A 19846-nucleotide genomic window follows, 5' to 3' on the forward strand; every position below is an offset into this window, starting at 1 on the left:
GAGGAACTACCAAGCGTTCTATGGGTGTACGGAACCACAGTAAGGACGCCCACATGAGAAAGCCCATTCCGCCTAGCATACGGTACTGAGGCACTGGCACCAGTAGAGGTCCTCGCCATGTCCCATAGAGTACTACACTTTAACGAGCGCACCTATGTCGATGGACTACGGGCGAACCTAGACTTCATAGATGAGGCCCGAGAGAAGGCACTCCTAAGGAACGTAGCATACCAGCAACGCACTGCCAAGTACTACAATGCCACAGTGAAAGAGAGGCTATTCACCAGGGAGACCTAGTCCTAAGAAGGGCCAGCGCATCACAGCCACAGAAGGAAGGGAAACTGTCAGCCAACAGGGAACTACATAGTTTTCAATCAGATAAGTCCAGGGACCTACCGCTTGAAAACTCTGAGGGGCAAGTGTTGGGAATGACCCAAAATACCCTGCCTAGATCCTGGCTCGGGCGAGGGAGCGATGCACGCTAGCTGGCATGTAATAAGGAATTAAAGTTGTACCTTCCCTCACAAGGCATCTTTTGGGGGATTGGCAAGCGCTTAATCCTACAATTGATATCAGAGCAGGTGATCGAGAGTTCGAGTCTCCCCAGTGTCATGGGTGCTTTGTTATTGGGCGTGCATTTGGGGGGGGATTATTGGGAGTGACCCAAAATGCACAGTCCAGATCCCAGCTCGGGCGAGGGAGTGATGCGAGCTGGCTGGTGTGTAATAAGAAATTAAAGTTGCACCTTCCCTCACAAGGCGTCCTTTGGGGGATTGGCAAACGCTTAATCCTACAGCAAGAAGGTAGATCGTACTTGGAACTCAGAGCACCTGAAGAAGTACTACCAGTAAGGGTAGTAGCAGCAGTACCGCCAGTAGTAGCAGCAAAGTCACCAGTAGTAACAGTAGTGGTAGTAGCCGTAATAGCAGTAGCAGTAGCAGTAATATAGTCAGATGTTAGTAGTAGATGCATTACAGTTTTTTAGGATAATTTGAAATTTTATTTGAAGTAAATAGTTGATTTTGGGTACACTCATCTACTTCTACTACTCAATCGAATCACGTCCACCACACCAAGGTCCGTAGACCACCAAGGTCCGTAGACTACCCAAGGTCCGTTGACCACCGAGGTCCGTAGACCACCAAGGTCCGCTAACCAATAAACCGCAAGGCCACCAAGGTCCGTAGACCACCAAGGTCCAATGGCCACCAAAGGCTCATAGACCTCCCGAATATGACACCATCGAGGTCTATAAGCCACCAGGGCATAAGCCCACCAGTGTCGAAAGATCGTCGAAGCTCGAGGTCGCCAAGGTCAAAGGACTACCATAGGCACGAGCCATAAAGGACAGTATACTAGAAAGAAGAGAAATCAACTACAAACGACAAAGGAAAGAGGTCACAAATATTACAACTCAAAGTTTGGGATCCAAAAGTTCAATGTCCAGGACACCTATAGAATCAAGGAGCATCTGATGGAGGGGTCACATCTGACCCTACAGGGGACATCATATCGGCCTCAAGTGGGCAAGCAACACCCTCCTCTGGCAACGTTGTACCCTCCTCTGGCACCATGACACCATCCTCCGGAGAGACACGAGTCACTGCCGCGGTCGTAGGTAGCAACGCAGTGACCTCCAAGAACCCTAACAAGTCATAATCGGGGGTCTTCTTCAGAACGTGAACTGCTAAGTCCCGGATGCCCGCATCATATATCTCCTAGTTGTACTTGTAGAAGTACGCAATGACCTCAGGAGACTGCTGGTACACTACTACTGCTCACTCACTAGCCTCAGACACCTCAACCTCATGACTCTGCCTCAAGGCGCGAAGCTCCTCCTCCAGGACGTGAACCCTAATCGAGCTCTGGGCCACCGCAGTAGATGCAACCCTAAGACTCCTCTCACGAGCAACGGCCTCCTCCCGTGCAACCTTGTGCCCCAGAAGCTCCTTCTCTAGACCCTACAGCTTACGATTCAGCTGGATCTCCCAAAAAGCAGAACTCTTAAGATGAAGCACTGCCTCTGTGGCATGATGCTGGACCTGTAACCAACACAACCGTTAAAAAACATCACAAGTACAAGAAAAGCAACAACACAAAAAGCAAAGGATCGAGAGGCACGACTCACAGAAGCCATGTCCTGATAGAGGGTCTGTGCTAGGAATGCGTCGCTAAACCCCTGTATGACTGAACGCTAGACGGGAAGCCTTCCCATGTCCAGCCACTCTTGAGACACACCACGAATGGTCAACGTCTCTCCCTCCTGAAGATCCCAAGGAAGTACCAAAAGGGTTAAGGCTGGCGGATCAACAGTCACACCAGCAGAAGAGGATACCACCCCTTTGCCTCTGGAGGGGGGTGGAGCGGAAGACCCAGGAGCAGCGGCAATAGGAGGTGACCGCGGAAGGATAACATGCTACCCGATTCTCATTGAACTGGGAGGATCCGGACCCCCCTTTCGCTTGGTCCCAATGACCACTGAAGGAGAAGAAGTAAGAACCGGAGGAACAACAACAAAAGAACCATCCATAGGGGGGGCAGTCTGAGTACCTCTCTGCCGCAGGTTAGAGCGAAAGACACTGAGATCCGATCGTATGTCCACTGTACAATGACATCCAATCAAGAACACAAGACAAGTCAAACAACAGGTACATTAGAAGAAAAATACAGATGCAAACATCAAATACTAAGAAACCAAAGATCTTACCGGGACTCAGCTTCCAAAGACATAGGAAGGCCTCAGAATCCAACTCATGGACATCGAACGGATAACATCCCTGACATCGCTGGAGGAAGTCGCGCTCAAAGTAGCTCAACTAAAGAGAACGGTTCACCCTCTTGACATCAATGGCCTCCTAGGAAGACCGCAGTACACACCGAGGAACCATGGTAAAAAAGAAGTAGTCCCTCCAGTACTTCACCGAGCTAGTGATCCCCACAAGAGGATCGAGCGTGGCGAGAGACCCCCTAGCGAGACGACAAGCGAAGTGGTAGCACCCACCTTCCCCCTTCTTCAACACGTAGAAGTACGAGAACAGGGAAATGGTAGCGGCACGCCCCATCCGGGCAAAGAACACATAGAAACCCAGGATGACTCGCCAAGAGTTGGACAACACCTACCCAGGGGTAAGATGCCAGTGCTCCAACACCAACTCCACAAAATGGGAGACAGGGAAGCGAAGACCATGGGTGAAGAAAATATGGTAGAGGCAGACCTCATTCGCTTGATGGGCAAAAGCACGATTGTCGGGTCTAGGGTCGCGAAGCACAACCTCAAAAGGTATATGGAACTCTCAGTGAAGTGACACCAAGTTCGAGGTGGTCACAATGCTAGGGATGTGAACCAACTTACTCCTAAGACCCCCAACAGAAGTAGAAGCCATGGAGACCCTACTACCCCTACTAAGGGTGGAGTCTCTAGAAACCTCCTCCTCCCCAACACTAGCAGTAGGGAAAGACAACGAGGGAGAGGTGTCCGTAGGGGAAGACGACCCGGAAGAGGACTCCCCAGAAGACCCAACCACAACAGTAGTCAGGTCAGAGTCGCTAGACGACAACATGAATAGACAATGAAGCAAGCTAGCTACTTAATCAGAATGACGGTCTCCCAAAGTCAAGCAACCAACGCAAGAAGAGCGATGCCAACCTGCAACCATCAACATGCAAACCAATCAGGAAGGTAACAAAAAAACAAAAAAAAACACATACCAAACCCAGATCAAGGCTGCATGGGCGCCGATCAAGAGGCACGGGCATCGATCGAGCAATAGGCGCTGACCGCTGGATGGGCGGCAATCAAGCAACAGGCACAGGCCGGGGACGATCGTCTATCGAACACAAGACGGGCGTGGATCGAGCACAGACGTGGTTGAGCAGGCACGGCCGAGCATGGGCGCGGATAGAGCTCCTGGCGCAATTGAGCACAAGCACAAATCGACCACGGGTGCGAATCGAGCACGGGCGCGATCGAGCACAGGTGCGGTTGAGCATAGGCGCGGTCGAAGCTTAGACGCGAACGAGGCTCAGGCGTGGATCGAGAGCACCGGGGGCAGACCAAGGAGGATAGGCATCGACCCTCCACGTGGGCTCGAATGAAGGGCATCGGCCTCACATGGGCGCGACCCAGGATGAGAGGTGTGGACCAAAAATGCGACGGGCGTCGACCTCACATGAGCAAGGGTCGAGGTATGAGTGATAAATGCGTAGCACAATGGGCAAGACCGTGAGCATGATACTAAGCAAGCCACCAAAGCAAGGCTAATGGCCAAGTGAAATCAAGCAAACAAGTAGAAGGCACTACTATTCATTGTAACCCAGGAACAAACACATAGGGGGCACAAAGAATAGTAACCAAGCTGAAAGCCCAAGCAAAAGTAGAAGATGCAAAAAAGCAAGAGGTGAAAAGCAAAAGCAAGTGAGAAATGGAAAAAGTGAAAAAGGAAGAGAGAGGTAGGAGCATATATCTACAAAAAAGAGAGAAGAGATAAAAGACAAAGACATGGGAGAGGAGAGGTTTAAACCCACAACCTCTCCCTCATCAAATAATTTACAGGCACACCCTCCGAGAAGAGATTATTTACCGTGAACCCCTTAATTGGTACAAAAATACAGAGGATACTCTCTTGAGCACTCCATTCCAAGAGAGTGGGGGGCAAATGATAAACCCAAAATCACCCTGACCAACCAGGGACTGCCTCGTGCCCTAACCCAGGAAGGAGGTCCAGCTCAGGACTAGAACCAAACAGGCGACCCAAGGAGAGACTCGACCCAGAACGAACATGGGTGCAGACACGGACGAGGACCAGGGCGCAGACCCCGGGCATGGACCGCGGACCTCGGGAGCGGACAGTAGGCATTGGGCGTGGACCACGGGCCCCGGGCGCGGAACCCCTTGGGCCCAGTCATCCCTGGGCCCAGTCTACCCCGGGGACGAACCCCTTTGGGCGCGGTCTCCCTTGAACACGACGACCACCACCTTCAACAAGACAGGTCCCACCACAAAGGACTCTAGGCCACCGCCAGTCACGTAGTCTGGACGGACTCATACATTGGGAACCTCATCTACCACATAGATAGGTCTATCCATCAAGGATACTAAGTCTATTATGACACTACGTCTCACGGGAAGACAACCAGTCAAGGACGAACCCTGCTACCTGGGGACTCTATCAACTACGAGGACTACTCACCATCAACTGGGACTCTCCACACTGCCACGTTTCACTATAAAAGGAAAAGTACTCTACCCCATGAGGGGACATCTTAACTCATCTTGAATTCTATTTATCATCTGTTTGCTCAAAGAGATCTAACTTAGGCATCGGAGAGTCCTAGGCCGGAACCACACTGGTTCTCCTTTGTCACTTTGGTCCTTTTGCAGGATACGACACTCGAGGAACCGCTCAACGATTTCTTGACGCAACAGAGTGCTTCTAAATTCAAACCGTATAATTTGGTGGCGACCGCAGCCCTGCTTTTCTTTTGTATCCCTGTTTTGTTGGTAAGAGTTGCCAGAAAAAATTTTGCTACTGCAGTTGTAGCAGGAATGTTAGGGATACAAAGTTGGCAGTCAAGGAAATGGAATAATTCATTTTCCCTTTGGGTTCATTAATATACTCTTAGGTTTTAGTATTTTTTAAAATACCCTTTAAGATCCCATTTCTTTTGCTGCCAGCCTTGTGTCAGGAATGATTTGCAATAGAAACATTCCTACTACAAGTATAGCGGTAAAATTTGGTCTGGAGTTGCCCTTCACTGACTTTCTCTGAAAAAGTGGTGTTGTATTATTGCCATATATATATATATATATATATGACACATGGGAGTGCTACCGTAGGCCACACTTCTGTATAGAAAACTGCTTCCCTATATATATATATATATACAAATATAGTATTTAGGCCAAAGCATTATAACATAACAGTAGTCAAGAAATGGCTCTTCAATGTCATGCTTGGAACCCTCCTTCTGTTTCAATGTGTACTACTCGATTTGTCATACTAAGAGCTCCATGCAATGTTTGATCGAATAGGCAGATCAGATGTGTTGCCAATGCTAGCATCCATTCCGAAGCAGAAGACAATAATAAGCCATCAGTTGTCTACCAACCTACCATTTGGGACTATGATTTCGTTGAATCCTTAGGTAGCAGTTACGTGGTATGAGGGATCTTTACTAGGGGCGATAATTTTCCGTTGTTTGAGTTATTTATATCCTTATACGTCTAGAATCCAACCGAACTTTCGTGAAAGAATTTCTCCAACATGCCGAGCCATGAAATCTCAGTCCCTACCTTTAATTGTGTATCTCCCTCCTCTCAAAGTTTCACAAATACGTAAGCCATACATATTCTACTAAATATCGCCACTCAAAAGCTTCTTGAAATTTTCTCAAGCTTACTAATATCCATATATGGTTTAGTTAACTAAACATAAAAATCCAAATCATGGTCATGTCTTCTTCGTTGATTTGATATGGGTTTGGCTTTTCATCTCAAAATATCTGTTGTAACTACGACATTGAGAAACTTATGGACCAAAATTTTGTAGTACCAAACAATGGTCAAATCTTTTTTTTTAATTTTTTATCTATTTTCTCTGGCAGTAATCAATCCTTATATTCTATATGTATACATATGTGATAGATGTTGCAAAGTAGGATTCAGGCCATAAGCATTGTAACAGAAAAGATAAAAAGAATAGTAAAGAGAATGGCTCTTCAACTTCATGCTTTGAACCCTCCCTCCTCTGTTTTAATGCTACCTACCCGATATGTCATACTGGGAGCTCCATGCAACATTCGATCCAATTGGCAGATCAGATGTGTTGCTAATGCTAGCATCCAATCTCAAGCAGAAGACATTAATAAGCCACAAGTAGTCTATCAACCTACCATTTGGGATTATGATTTCGTCTGAGTCATTACATAGTGGTTATGTGGTAATTAATTTATCTTTAGTAGCCCATAAATATATTTAGTTTTCTAAAATTTTTCATGTTGGTTTCTTTGATTTTATATGCTCATTATAGAAATCCATTATGTAGGATGAAACATTCAGATCAAGAGCTAAGGAACTTACAGAAGATGTCAGGATTATGCTCAACAAGGAGGTTGAACCATTCGCTCAGCTTAAGCTGATCGATGTCTTGCAAAGGCTGGGTTTGGGACACCTCTTCGATAAAGAGATAGACCGAACCTTGCAAGAGGTATACAACGACAGAAATATCGATAAGTGCATCAAGGATGATTTACACTCAACTGCTCTCCATTTTAGGCTCCTCAGGCAACATGGATATCTGATCTCCCTAGGTAGTTTTAAGGTTCTTAATCTTGTTCTTCAGTGACATCAGAAAAAATTGTTTCTTTAATTTAGTTGTAACCCATACCCATAATATATAGCAAGATCTTATGATTGCAGATGTGTTTAGTGGATTCTTGGATGAAAAAGGAAAATTCAAGGAGTCCCTCTGTAATGACACTATGGGAATGCTGAACTTGTATGAAGCTTCATACCTCGGTACAGAAGGGGAGAGTATATTGGATGAGGCCAGAGACTTCACCTTGAAGACTTAAAGGACTACAGAGATTCAAATCTTGAGAACCATGTGAAGCATTCCTTGGAAGTTCCCTTGCACTGGAGGATGCTTAGGGCAGAGACAAGGTGGTTTATTGATGCATATCAGGGACAAGAGGATTTGAATCCAATCATTCTTGAATTGGCTAAGCTGGACTTCAACATGGTGCAACCAGTACATTAGAGAGATCTCAGACTTGCATCAAGGTATAACTAGGACATAAAAAGTTATTGTTTTTAAATAATATTTTAAAATAAAGGAAAAATTTCGCGGACATTTCTTATAAGTATATTGAATATTTCGGACGCCCCAAATTAACAGTGTCAAAATATCAACCTTCCCCCTCACGTTAAGTACAGTTAATGCTTCTACCAAAAAAAAAACACGTACAGTTAATGCCACTACCACCACCACCACTGTCACCATCACCATCACTGCCACCGCCACCACCACCCCACTCCCCACCCTTCCTTGCAACTCTACTATGCCCTAAAACACCATCCAGCTCCCCCTGTCCCTGCCCAGCTCCACCCTCTCCGGCACCCCGCCCCTCCCTTCCCTGCAACCCCGCCCAATCTTTCTTACTCATTTACGATCTTTCCCTAGCAATGGTCCAGGAGAATTCTGCAATTATTGATGGCCAGACCGGTGGAGGCGAGAAAAGAAGCTCTAAATGCATGAGCTTTTCTGTTCTCAAACCTAAGCCGGCCATAAGGAATGATCTTCTTTATCTTTATTTATAGTTTTCCTTCTTTCATTGGGAAGCCTCCAAAATAAAAAATCTCTCTTGTTTTGTCTATCTTTCCTTTTCTGATTTCAATTCGCTTTCAGATTTTATAGAATCCCAAATTCCCTCTCTTCTTCACTCTGGCCGTTTTGCATGGTGGAAACTGTTGTGTATGATTTCATGCTTTACTCACACCCTGCGAGGGCAACCACGCGATTTTTAGCCGCGCAGGACCCCTCTGATTCGTCATCAATGAGGGAGAGCTCGTCGCCGCAGCCCTTAAATCTTATGCTCGCGAAGGTCGTCTCCCTGTTGTCGCCTTTGATCTGAATAATTTCTTCCACTATTACTCCAATGCCGGAGCCAATGGTATTGTAAGTTTGTAACACAACAATCTTCATTGGATTCTCTGGATTTTTTTTATTTAATTCTGCTTTTTGTTTTTGACTGAAGGAGAATTTTGGTTGAGGGTTTTTCTTATGCTAGTCTATGGGAGACCATTGGATCTAGCGCCGGAAGGAATTTCGTACAAGGTTGAAGGAGCAGGGTGGGGGTGAAGTTGGAGGACAGGGGTTGTAAGAGGAGAAAGAAGAAGAAGCAGAAGCCCCCTTCCCTGTTCTTGCTTCTTTAACCTTAAGGGTATTTTGGGAAGTTAATCCTGTGGTAAGGGTAATTTCATCATTATAAAAGAGTTAACAACGACTTAATTGTACAGACCTAACAGAGTGGACTAAGTTGAAGTAAAGTCATAAAGTAAAGCGTGTCTATGATATTTTGACAATATTTGAGGTGTCCGTGATATTTGATATAGTTATAGGAGGTGTCTATGAAATTTTCCATAAAATAAATGAAGATTTAAAACAGTTGTTTCTTTTGTTTTTTGAAGATCCTTAATGTCTGGCCATGAATGTTTTTTAAGTTGCTAATCTTCTAAAAGTGGCTTGCTATGTATATAAATGAAGGGGAATTTAGCCTTTGGAGGATCAATCAATCAATCAAATGCTACTTGTGTCATCTGTGTGCATGTGTTGTTATTATTTCTTCTATTTGTTATTGTTGAGTTTCGAAAGTGATACTATTGTGAATGTTTTTCTTTTAGTTGAGCACAATCATGTAATACTCAAAGGGGTCTAGTAGTCAAGTGCACGATTACCAAGGGAGTCAGTAGACTGTTTTCTTTTGGAGGACAATTCGAAATACTCTCGGTTACACCATAGGTCAAATGACACGGCTCACCCTGTCAGTTTTTCTAACATAATTTTTGTACAGGTTTCTGAAAGAAGTTGCCCCAAGTGACAATTTGAAATCTTTTACCATAGAAAGTAACTTTCTACTCATTTAAGTTTGGTATCTCAATATTATTGCATATGATTCCTACACAAGATAATCTCGTGATTGAATTATACCACCTGCCTGGATAATGATACTTCAAATAGTACCATGTTATATTGCATGTGGGGATGCAGTAGTATTAAGGGTTTTTTTCCTAAGTTATTGAGGTTTTTGAAATATCCTCCCTCATGTTGTCACCATGGAGTTGTAGAGTCTTTCTATTAGTTTGTATCTCTATTTATTGTGACATGTACTAATTGAATCTTTTGATTTTCTATTTAATCTTGGTTTAACAGTGAAATTGAACTTTGCAAGGGACCATCTTGTGGAGAGTTTCTTGTTTAGTACAGGGGTCACCTATGAGCCTCAGTATAAGCGTTGTAGAAACTGGCTTACAAAAGTCATGAATTTTGTTCTAATAATAGATGACATTTATGATGTCTATGGCTCTCTCGAGGAACTTGAGCTCTTCATTGATGCAGTTGAGAGGTTAGTATCTTTTTTAAAATTTTCTTTTTGTGGGTAGAAAGAGGTTAGTATCAACTGTAGCTGAAGCTAATCATTGATTAAAATTAAACAATTTTAATTAATAAATTGAATGAACTATCATTTGAAGATTTGTATTTTCCTTTCCCTTTGGGGGATTATTTTGCTCTGTGATAAAAAAGGTGTACTCGGGAAGGAAAATATCACATTGTTTCAAGGAAGGAAACTCAATGGCTGATTTCTTGGCAAAGTCAGTAGCCTAAAGGGGCGAGTCATCTCCTTTCTTCCTGATCTTTCGCTCCTCTGTTAGGGATTTCCTATTTGACGACTTTGTGGGTCGGCCAAGGTATCGTTTGTCCCACTATTTGGTATGTGATTTTATTTCTTGTGGAGTAGTTCTTTACCTTTTTTCTTTTTGTAGTAGGTGGATATCTACCCTATTCCTTGTTTTCTTGTATTGTCTATGTATGCATGGATGTTAAACACTTGTAATTTTTTCTTCTTAATATAATCTTGCTGATCTTTAGGGAAAAAAAAGGGTGTACTCATTGTACGGAGTTCCTACCACTGTGGGGTCTGGGAAGGGTCATAATGTACACAGCCTTAGAGGAGGCTGTTTCCTGACTCGAACTCGTGACCACTTGGTCACAATGGAGCAACCTTATCTGCTCTTTCATAACATAAAAATAAAAAGCAGATATATATGACTTGCAACAATGATTGCATATTTGTTTTGTTTCAGATGGGATATTGCGGCAAAGAAAGAACGTCCTGACTATATGAAAATTTCTTTCTTAGCTCTGTTCAACACCACTAATGAAATGGCCTATGACATTCTCAAAGAACAGGGTTGGGATATCTTACCATACTCGAAGAAAACGGTATCATGTCTTTAATACAAAAGTATCATCTTCCACATATAGAATTTGAAATCAATTTACTAAAACTTCCATGTTTTTTTTTTCTTTTCCAATTTGTCTCAGTGGGCAGATTTCATTAAGGCAATGTTCGTTGAGGCCAAGTGGTACCAAAGCAGAAAAACCCCATCAACTGAGGAGTACTTGAAGAATGGATGGGTTTCAAGTTCTGGAACAGTATTCCTTTTCCATGCATTCTTTGCTACAGGACAAGAGATTAATGAAGAAGTGCCTGAATGCCTGGGGAGCAATCCAGACCTAATATTTGGTCCTGCCATGATCTGTAGGCTTTCGAATGATCTGGCCACTTCATCGGTATCTAACTCTTCTCTATATTTCTACATTGTTAGGAAATCATGCACAGAACCTAATAATATTTTTTGGGTTCATTAATGCAGGCCGAGCTAGAGAGAGGCGATGTTTCATCATCAATCCATTGTTACATGCATGAGCATAAAGTTTCTGAGCAAGTTGCCCGTCAATACATTAGAGATAGGATTATGGAGACATGGAAATTGATGAACAAATCTATCACCAATTCTCCTTTCTCTAGCCAATTTGTCAAAGTCTGTCTAAATCTTGACTGAACACCACTTTGTATATACCAATATGGAGATGGACTTGGTGTCGAGAACAACAAAAAGCAAGGACCATGTGTTATCCTTGATAGTAAAACCTATTACAATTGGAGCTTTGTAACTCAACCTCAAAGCATGTTGATGATAGTTTACTTTCAGCTTTCTACAAGCCGATTATGTAATATAACATTGGATCCTATTTTCAGCTATCAGAACCGTATTAATTGGCTTATATAAATGTCCTAATAAATGTATTAATACTTTAAGCAGTATAATAAAATGGACATGACACTCAGGTGGCCAAAAATCATTGGAAGTCTACGTGACGGACATAATAGTCCACTCAACCAACAAGTATGTGATGAACTCTGATAGGCTAAGTCATGTGCATAAGGGTTGATTTGTTCCAATGCACACCCCAAAGCTTGGAGGGAAGTTTAAGGTCTGAGTGACCGTTGATACTGCCCCTTCTTTTCAATGGTTTTAGATCATGCTAATTTGTTGTTTTGTACATCGTATAGATTTGCTACAATGTCTTCCCAAATCAATTATGCTAACCTTATCAAAGACCACACCTTAACTGGCGCAAACTATGTGGACTGGAGGAGGAACATTACGTTTCTCCTGACCGTAGAAGGTCTAATGTCTATCCTAAAGCAAGATGAGCTTGAATACCCAAAAGACAAGAACCTTAAACTTGTAAAGGCCTATGAGTTGTTCTGGCAGAATAATTCTAAGGCCAAGCTTCTTGTTTTGAGTTCTATTAATAGGACCATCACTAATTCTGTCAAGGATCTTGCCTTGACAAAGGATATGTTGGAGGAGCTGAAAGAATTGTATGGTAGGCAGAATAGACATGCCCACTGTTTGTCAAGAAATAATACCGTAAGTGTATGGGTCAATCATAGCTATGGGTCGAACACAAAGAGATAAGCCACTCTATCTTACTCATTTAAAGTAACGTGAAAGTGAACCAGATTAAGATGATTAAACTAAATTAACGGTCCTACACATGCATCTATCGATTTGACGTCCTAACCATTCATCATCTAACCTATCAAAAACTAACGCGGATTACAAGATTGACGGATTAAAATCGCCACATCCACACACAAACAAAAAAAAAACATAAATCCAAGAGATCAAAGAAATAAAACCTGAAGATTGCTGGAATAGGACTGAACTTGATTAGGATTCCTCTACCAAACTTGAATTCACATCTACCTAATCTGAAAAATAAAATAAAAATTATCAAACTAAGAATCTAACATAAGACATGAGGATGAGAGTAGACAAAAAATAAAATCTCAATAGAATGGAACAAATAGATAGGATGAGAATGAGAATGAAATAAAGAGATGGAAGAAATAGAGAGAATAAAAATAAAAGAAAGAAAAAATTAGAATCGATACTCCCTTTTACCAAACATGCAATTGAATATGTTGAATGAGCATTGGACCAATGTTGTTGATGAAGCCTACTTTGCTTGAAGAGCAATCCTTGAATTAAACTTACATAAAAAGGAATTACAACCATTGAAATAAAATTCAGACAAATAAAACTAGAAAACTAAAAGTCAAAAATAAGAAGAATACTAGAATTCTCATTAGCAATGAACACCAACAACAGCCCAACCCCCTTATGTATTTATAAGGGCAGGAGAAGGAAGAGAGGGGTGGAGGGAAAGCACGGTTAGAGAGTGGAATTGTGGGAGATTGAGAAAAAAAAAAAATAAATATACAACCGAGAGAGAAGTGAGATAAGAGATAGGAGGGAGAGAGACCGAGAGAATTGAGAGAGAGAGAGAGAGAGTCCGTGAGAGAGATGAGATCGTGGAGTGAGTGAGAGGGGGTTTGGGATTTTAGAAATAAAATAGGATGGGAGTTGAGATAGCCGTGGGCAGCACATGGGAGAAGAGAGAGATTTTAGGGAAGAATTGGATTTAAGGAAAAATGGGTCTTTTTTAGGGAGAGAAAACATATTGGAATGGGAGAGAAAAAAAAATAAAGAGAGAGGGTTGAGGGGAGATATGTTGGTAAAACAACGGTCCAGGGATCAAGCCATGATTCCCTAGGAAAACCAATATACTACAAAATTAGGATTTTGCACGCCCTGGGTTATCCCATGGTGTCCCATGGGTGCCCCATTAAATTTTAGGGTTTCCCATGGGTGGTGCATCCGTATTAGGGTTTCTCTTTCCCTAATGTGTCCTATAAAATTAATTATCATAATAGGGACGGAGAAATTCATTCTAGTCCATCACAGGGCAAGAGGGATCCATCCCATAGTCGAATGCACAGCGGAATTAAATTGATTCGAGTTTCTTTCGCATCCCATAAATATTAATAATCAATGAACTGAAGGAATTAATAAAGAATTGCTAACCTGGTGAGCCTCAAGTGTTGCTCCTCCAATAGACAGTGATTCTTCCTCCAGTGAGCGCTCCAAGCAAACAGATCTGAACCTCCAATGGTGCTACCAAGGTTCTACATGCCAATCCAAGATGCCCTCAAACTCCTCAGCACAGATCTAGGGTTTCAAAAACCCTAACTTTCAAACACAGGTGAGAGAAGCAAGCAAGAAGAAGAGAGATCACAAGAGGGAGAGAGAGAAACCAAAAACGTAGGAGAGAGAGTGTCTGCTCCAAAAATGTGGAGAGCTGCCCCTCCCTCCTGCGTGTTGGTCCCCTATTTATAATAATAGGGTTTAATTAAATCCTAGATAGATTTGATAGAGCCCTAGTGAGAGTCTGACTCTCTCTCTCTCAGTCTGGCAGTTCTGTTTAAACTCAAAGTACTACATAGGTGAAGAAGCAGAATCTAATAGGAAAAGTATTAATTAGATTTTTTATTTAATTATTAATGGATTACAATTAGCATCAAATCCATTAATTAAATAAAGAGCCAATTAAATTAGCAAATTCCAAATAACTTCATATATGATAACAATTTATCATATACAACCCCCCCACTAATCAACACTATCATTATGGAATCTAGGGCATGTACACATGTACTGCCAAACCTCAATCCATAGTACATGTCCATATAAGAGCGTCTGTGCACCTGATCGGGTCCCGTAAAACTCGATAAAATACTTTATTCAAATAATTATAAATAATTTATCATTTTATGTAAAATAGATTTTTGCAAAACCATTTCCAAAATGGCACTGGATCCAGATTCTAATCCGACCATGCACAGACAGTCTCTATCTTGGTGTTCCCAAATTGGGCAGTGGTGACCGTGTTGGATAACTCCTTCACTCATAAAGTGTTCACGCATTCCCAGAACACTGGCTTTGACTCGCTTGAGTCTCAGTCATTGATGAACCAAAGAATGTGATCACACTTTGTAATGATCGGGTTCCCTCAAGTACAGGGTGTCAGTGACACATGTCTATCCCTTCCTACATCTGGCAGTAATACATGAGCGAATCGATAAAGTAGATTCTTCGCCAATGCACACATCAAACATGTGAGCACTCGTATTCATACCCTGACATCACATGTTTAGGCATACCCAATGCGACGACCATATGATAAGGGTGCCCAGCCCAAACCCTAGTCGTGACTACCATTTTAAGTATAACTTACGAACACATAATGCTCAAAAAGTTTATATCGCATGTAACAATATTAAACTGAAATGTATAAATGTTCAATACAAAGGTGAACCGGGTTGAACAGGATTGAACTGGGTTTGATGGACACACACTTGTCCAACAATCTCCCACTTGTACATCAAAGCCAATTCCCCATACATTTTAAACCCATGCCCTCCATATGTTTCTCAAACACACCTGGTGACAAACCCTTTGTCACGGCATCAGACACATTTTCAGTTGTGTCAATTTTGGAGATACTCACGTCACCCTGTCGGATACTCTCTCTAATGAGGTGATACTTTCGCTGCACGTGCTTGTTCCTCTGATGAGCCCTAGGCTCCTTAGCTTGTGCAATGACCCCTCTGTTGTCACATAACAGGGGAATAGGCCCTTGACAAGATCAGGGACTACCTCCAAATCTAATAGGAATTTCCTCAGTCAAACACCTTCTTTTGCTGCATCACAAGCTGCAAGGTATTCTGCTTCGGTAGTAGAATCAGTTGTAGACTTTTGTTTCGCACTTTGCCACATGATGGCACCTCCACCCATTAGATATACCATCCCGGACGTGGATTTTCGGTCATCCTTGTCAATTTGGAAATCCGAATCTGTGTATCCCAATACTGACAACTGATCAGATCCAAAAACCAAGAAATATTCCTTAGTCCTTCTTAGGTACTTGAGGATATTCTTGACAGCTCTTCAATGCTCGTGTCCAGGGTTAGATTGATAACTACTTACCATACTTACTGCATAGCAAATGTCCGGCCTCGTACACAACATAGCGTACATAAGACTCTCTACTGCTGAGGCATAGGGAATCCTCTTCATCTCTTCAATGTTTGTCTGAGACTGAGGACATTGAGATCTGGAAAGACTGACTCCATGTCTGAAGGGAACACTTCCCCTCTTGGAGTTCTCCATACTAAATCTGGCCAGGACTTTGTCTATATAGATAGCCTATGACAAGCCTAGCATTCTTTTCTGGCCATCTCTTACGAGTTTGATCCTAAGGATATAGCTAGCTTCACCAAGGTCTTTCATTGAAAACGTTGTGGATAACCACTATTTTACTGATGAAAGAAAACCTACATCATTACCAATCAACAATATGTCATCTACGTATAAAATAAGAAAACATATTGCCCTCCCACTGATCTTCTTGTAAACGCATGGTTCATCCATGTTTTGATCAAAACCAAACGATTTGATTGATTGATCAAACCTGATGTTCCAGTTCCTGGAAGCCTGCTTCAGCCCATAAATGAACCTCTACAATTTGCATACCTTTCTTTCTTCCTCCAAGGAAGAAAACCCCTCTGGCTGTTCCATGTAGATTTTCTCTTGAAGGAATCCATTTAGAAATGCAGTCTGCACATCCATCTGCCAGATCTCATAATCAAAGTGTGCGGCGATAGCCAATAAAATCCTAATGGATTTCATCATCGCTATTGGTGAAAAGGTTTCCTCATAGTCTATACCCTCTTTCTGGGTATAACCATTTGCCACTAGTCTTGCTTTGAATCTCTCGACCTTTCCATCTACGCCCTTTTTCCTCTTGAAGATCCATTTACATCCAATCGGCTTGACGCTAAGTGGTGGATCGACTAGAGTCCAGACCTTGTTGGAATGCATTGAATCGATTTCAGAGCGCATTGCTTCCAACCACCTAGTGGCATCAACATCCTTTAGAGCCTCAGAGTATGTCATCGGATCATCATCCAATTCAACCGATACCATGTGGAACTCTTCCACTATTTCCTCTTCGGTTAGAAGAGTAAGCCTAGTGGGTGGTCTAATAGTCTTCCCACTGCGTCGAGGTTCTTCAGGTGTTGGTATTTCAGCGGGTATGTCAGTTGGTCTCACTTCTGGAAGTGACGTTTCTGAGCTATCTGATAGCTTTTTAATGACTACTGGTTCGGACCTCTGCGTCATCATTTCTTCCTCCAGAAATGTGACATGTTTATTTACAATGACCTTTTGGTCAACTGGGTCATAGAAATAATAGCCTATCATGCCTTTGGGGTAGCCTAAGAAATAGCATCTCGAAGTCCTGGATTCCAACTTGTCTGTCTGTTGCTTTCGCACATGTGCTATGCAACCCCATACCCTAAGGTGTTGAATACTGGGCTTTCGCCCTTTCCACAACTCAAAGGGTGTCTTGGCTACAGACTTAGATGGAACCCTATTCAAGATATATATCGTTGTCTCTAAAGCGTACCCCCAGAAAGAGAGAGGCAGCTCACTATAAGTGAGCATCGTCCGGACCATATCCAATAGGGTTCGATTGCGTCGTTCAGATACACCATTTTGTTGTGGTGTGCCTGGATTAGTTAGCTGACTAACTATCCCTTGGGATATGAGATGATTTTTAAACTCATCCGATAGATACTCCCCTCCACAATCTGATCGTAAGGACTTGATGCTTTTATCGAGCTGTCTTTCGACCTCGGCTTAAAATTCTTTAAATTTATCAAAGGCTTTCGATTTTCTACACATCAAGTATATGTAACCATATCTTGAGTAATCATCAATGAATGTGATAAAGTATTCATACCCATATCTTGCTTGTATGTTTATGGGTCCACACACGTCAGTATGTATCAACTCTAACAGATCTGTGGCTCTAGCACCTTTATTGCTAAAGGGTTTCTCGGTCATTTTGCCCTGAAGGCATGACTCACATATGGGGAATGGTTCCACCCTCAAACTCTCTAAGGGTCCATCCCTCACTAATCTACTGATTCGGTCCACATTGATGTGACCTAATCTTAGATGCCACAGGTATGTTGAGTTCACTGGAGCTGCTTTCCGTTTCAAATCAACATTTGAAACAACATTCGTTCTAACAGGGCATTCTAAAAATACAAACTACTTTTTCATATAACCGGATGCCACAAAGGAATTATTAAAACAAATAATTAACTTAGTATTAAAGGAAAAGCTATACCCGTCCAAAACAAGTTTTGAAACTGAAATAATCTTCCTCTTAAAAGAGGGTACATAATAGAAATCCTTTAAAACTAAACAAGCAGAACTAAAATTCAAAATAAAAGTTCCCACAGCCATTGCCATGGTCTCAGCTCCAGTGCCCATCCGAAAATGCACCTCATTTCTTTCTAGGTTCCTTGTCTCCTTGAACCCCTGCAAATCATTGCAAATGTAAACAATGGAACCACTATCCACCAACCAACAATTGGTCGGTTCAAAAGACAAATTAGACTCATAAAGAACGTGAACATCACATGTACCTTCTTTAGCAGTCTTCGTTACATCCGACTTTTTGTCTTTCACAGTAGCCAGGTAAGCACGACAGTTTCTTTTCCAATGACCCTCCTTCATGCAATAGAAGCACTTGCCTTTGCCTTTATTGCCAGACTTCCCACCCTTGGCTTTCAAGGTCTTGCCCTTACTTCCCTTTTTCTTCTTCTTTCCATTTGAAGAAGGTTTTGCCTCAGTTGCATTGACCTCAGCCTTGCCCTTTTTCAAGGATGCTTCAGCCTCTACCAGTGCATTAGCAAGCTCGGTGAGCTCCATCTCCTTCTCGGACATCTTATAGGACATCCTAAAAGGTGCGTAGGCAGAAGTGAGTGATGCTAAAATCACATCAGTCTTGTATCGCAGGCTAAAATCAGTCTCCATGGATTCCAGTTTTTCAAACAGATTGATCATTTTCATTACATGATCCATTACTAGAGTCCCCTGGGACAACTTGGAGTTATGAATTTGACTCACCGCATCAGAATGTGCGTGTGTCAACTGCCTGTTGAACAATTCAGCAAGCTTATCCATTTTACCCCCAGCAGTACGTATATCCTTGACTGAGTCTACAACTAACTTTTCCAACTATCCTAGGATATAGAGTGATGCATTGGAATCCCTCATGAGGAACTTCTGCATCTCTTCATTTGCCTCAAAATCGTTTGGGTCGGGTTGAGGAGGAACTTGTTCATCTAGAACTGTGTACAGTCCTTCAGCAGTCAGGAGCAACTTAATGCTTCGATACCAATCGACATAGTTTGTACCATTAAGTTTGTATTCGCTAATAAGTGTTAACAGGTTAGAATTAACGGCAGCCATCATATATTAATCTATACATGCACAAGTAAATAACCACATACCAATTAATGGCCATTGAAAATAATAAATTGAGCACACACATCAATGGTTTTTCATGATTTGGGTTTTTCTCATAACCGAAAAGATGAATTGGATACCTACAACCCTTGTATGCATAACTTATCCTGTCGGGAGTCATTATACACACCGTGGTAGTGTGGACTAAGCTGTCCGCCTCATGGGCTTCCAACATTTTTGGCCACCTGGGTGTCATGTCCAGATCCTGTCGGCTGACACACACCCAAGTCATATACTTACCTATTGCATTAGTTAGAATCATGGAATCATGAAAGATGGCCCACTGTCGCAGTGCCCTCTCACTATCCATACCCTAACGTATCTAGATAGAGGTAAATATAGATAAATGTGTGACAGAGGTCTTGGCAATGTCCTGTCAGCTTATGCGGGGTCATGTCACACACTTTCTACATTTATCTTCAATAGGAGGCCATAGGCATGTCTACCGATTAAGACTAGTTCATATCATACATGTATTGTGAATAAAGA

At 42.4% G+C, this 19846-nt stretch overlaps 1 pseudogene; it reads left to right on the forward strand.

The window, feature by feature from the left end:
- Positions 1-3161: 3161 nt before the first annotated feature.
- On the forward strand, positions 3162-11772 carry LOC122649858 (annotated as a pseudogene).
- The last annotated feature ends 8074 nt before the right edge of the window (positions 11773-19846 follow it).

This window comes from Telopea speciosissima, chromosome 1 (genome assembly GCF_018873765.1).
Source record: "Telopea speciosissima isolate NSW1024214 ecotype Mountain lineage chromosome 1, Tspe_v1, whole genome shotgun sequence".
NCBI lineage: Eukaryota > Viridiplantae > Streptophyta > Magnoliopsida > Proteales > Proteaceae > Telopea > Telopea speciosissima.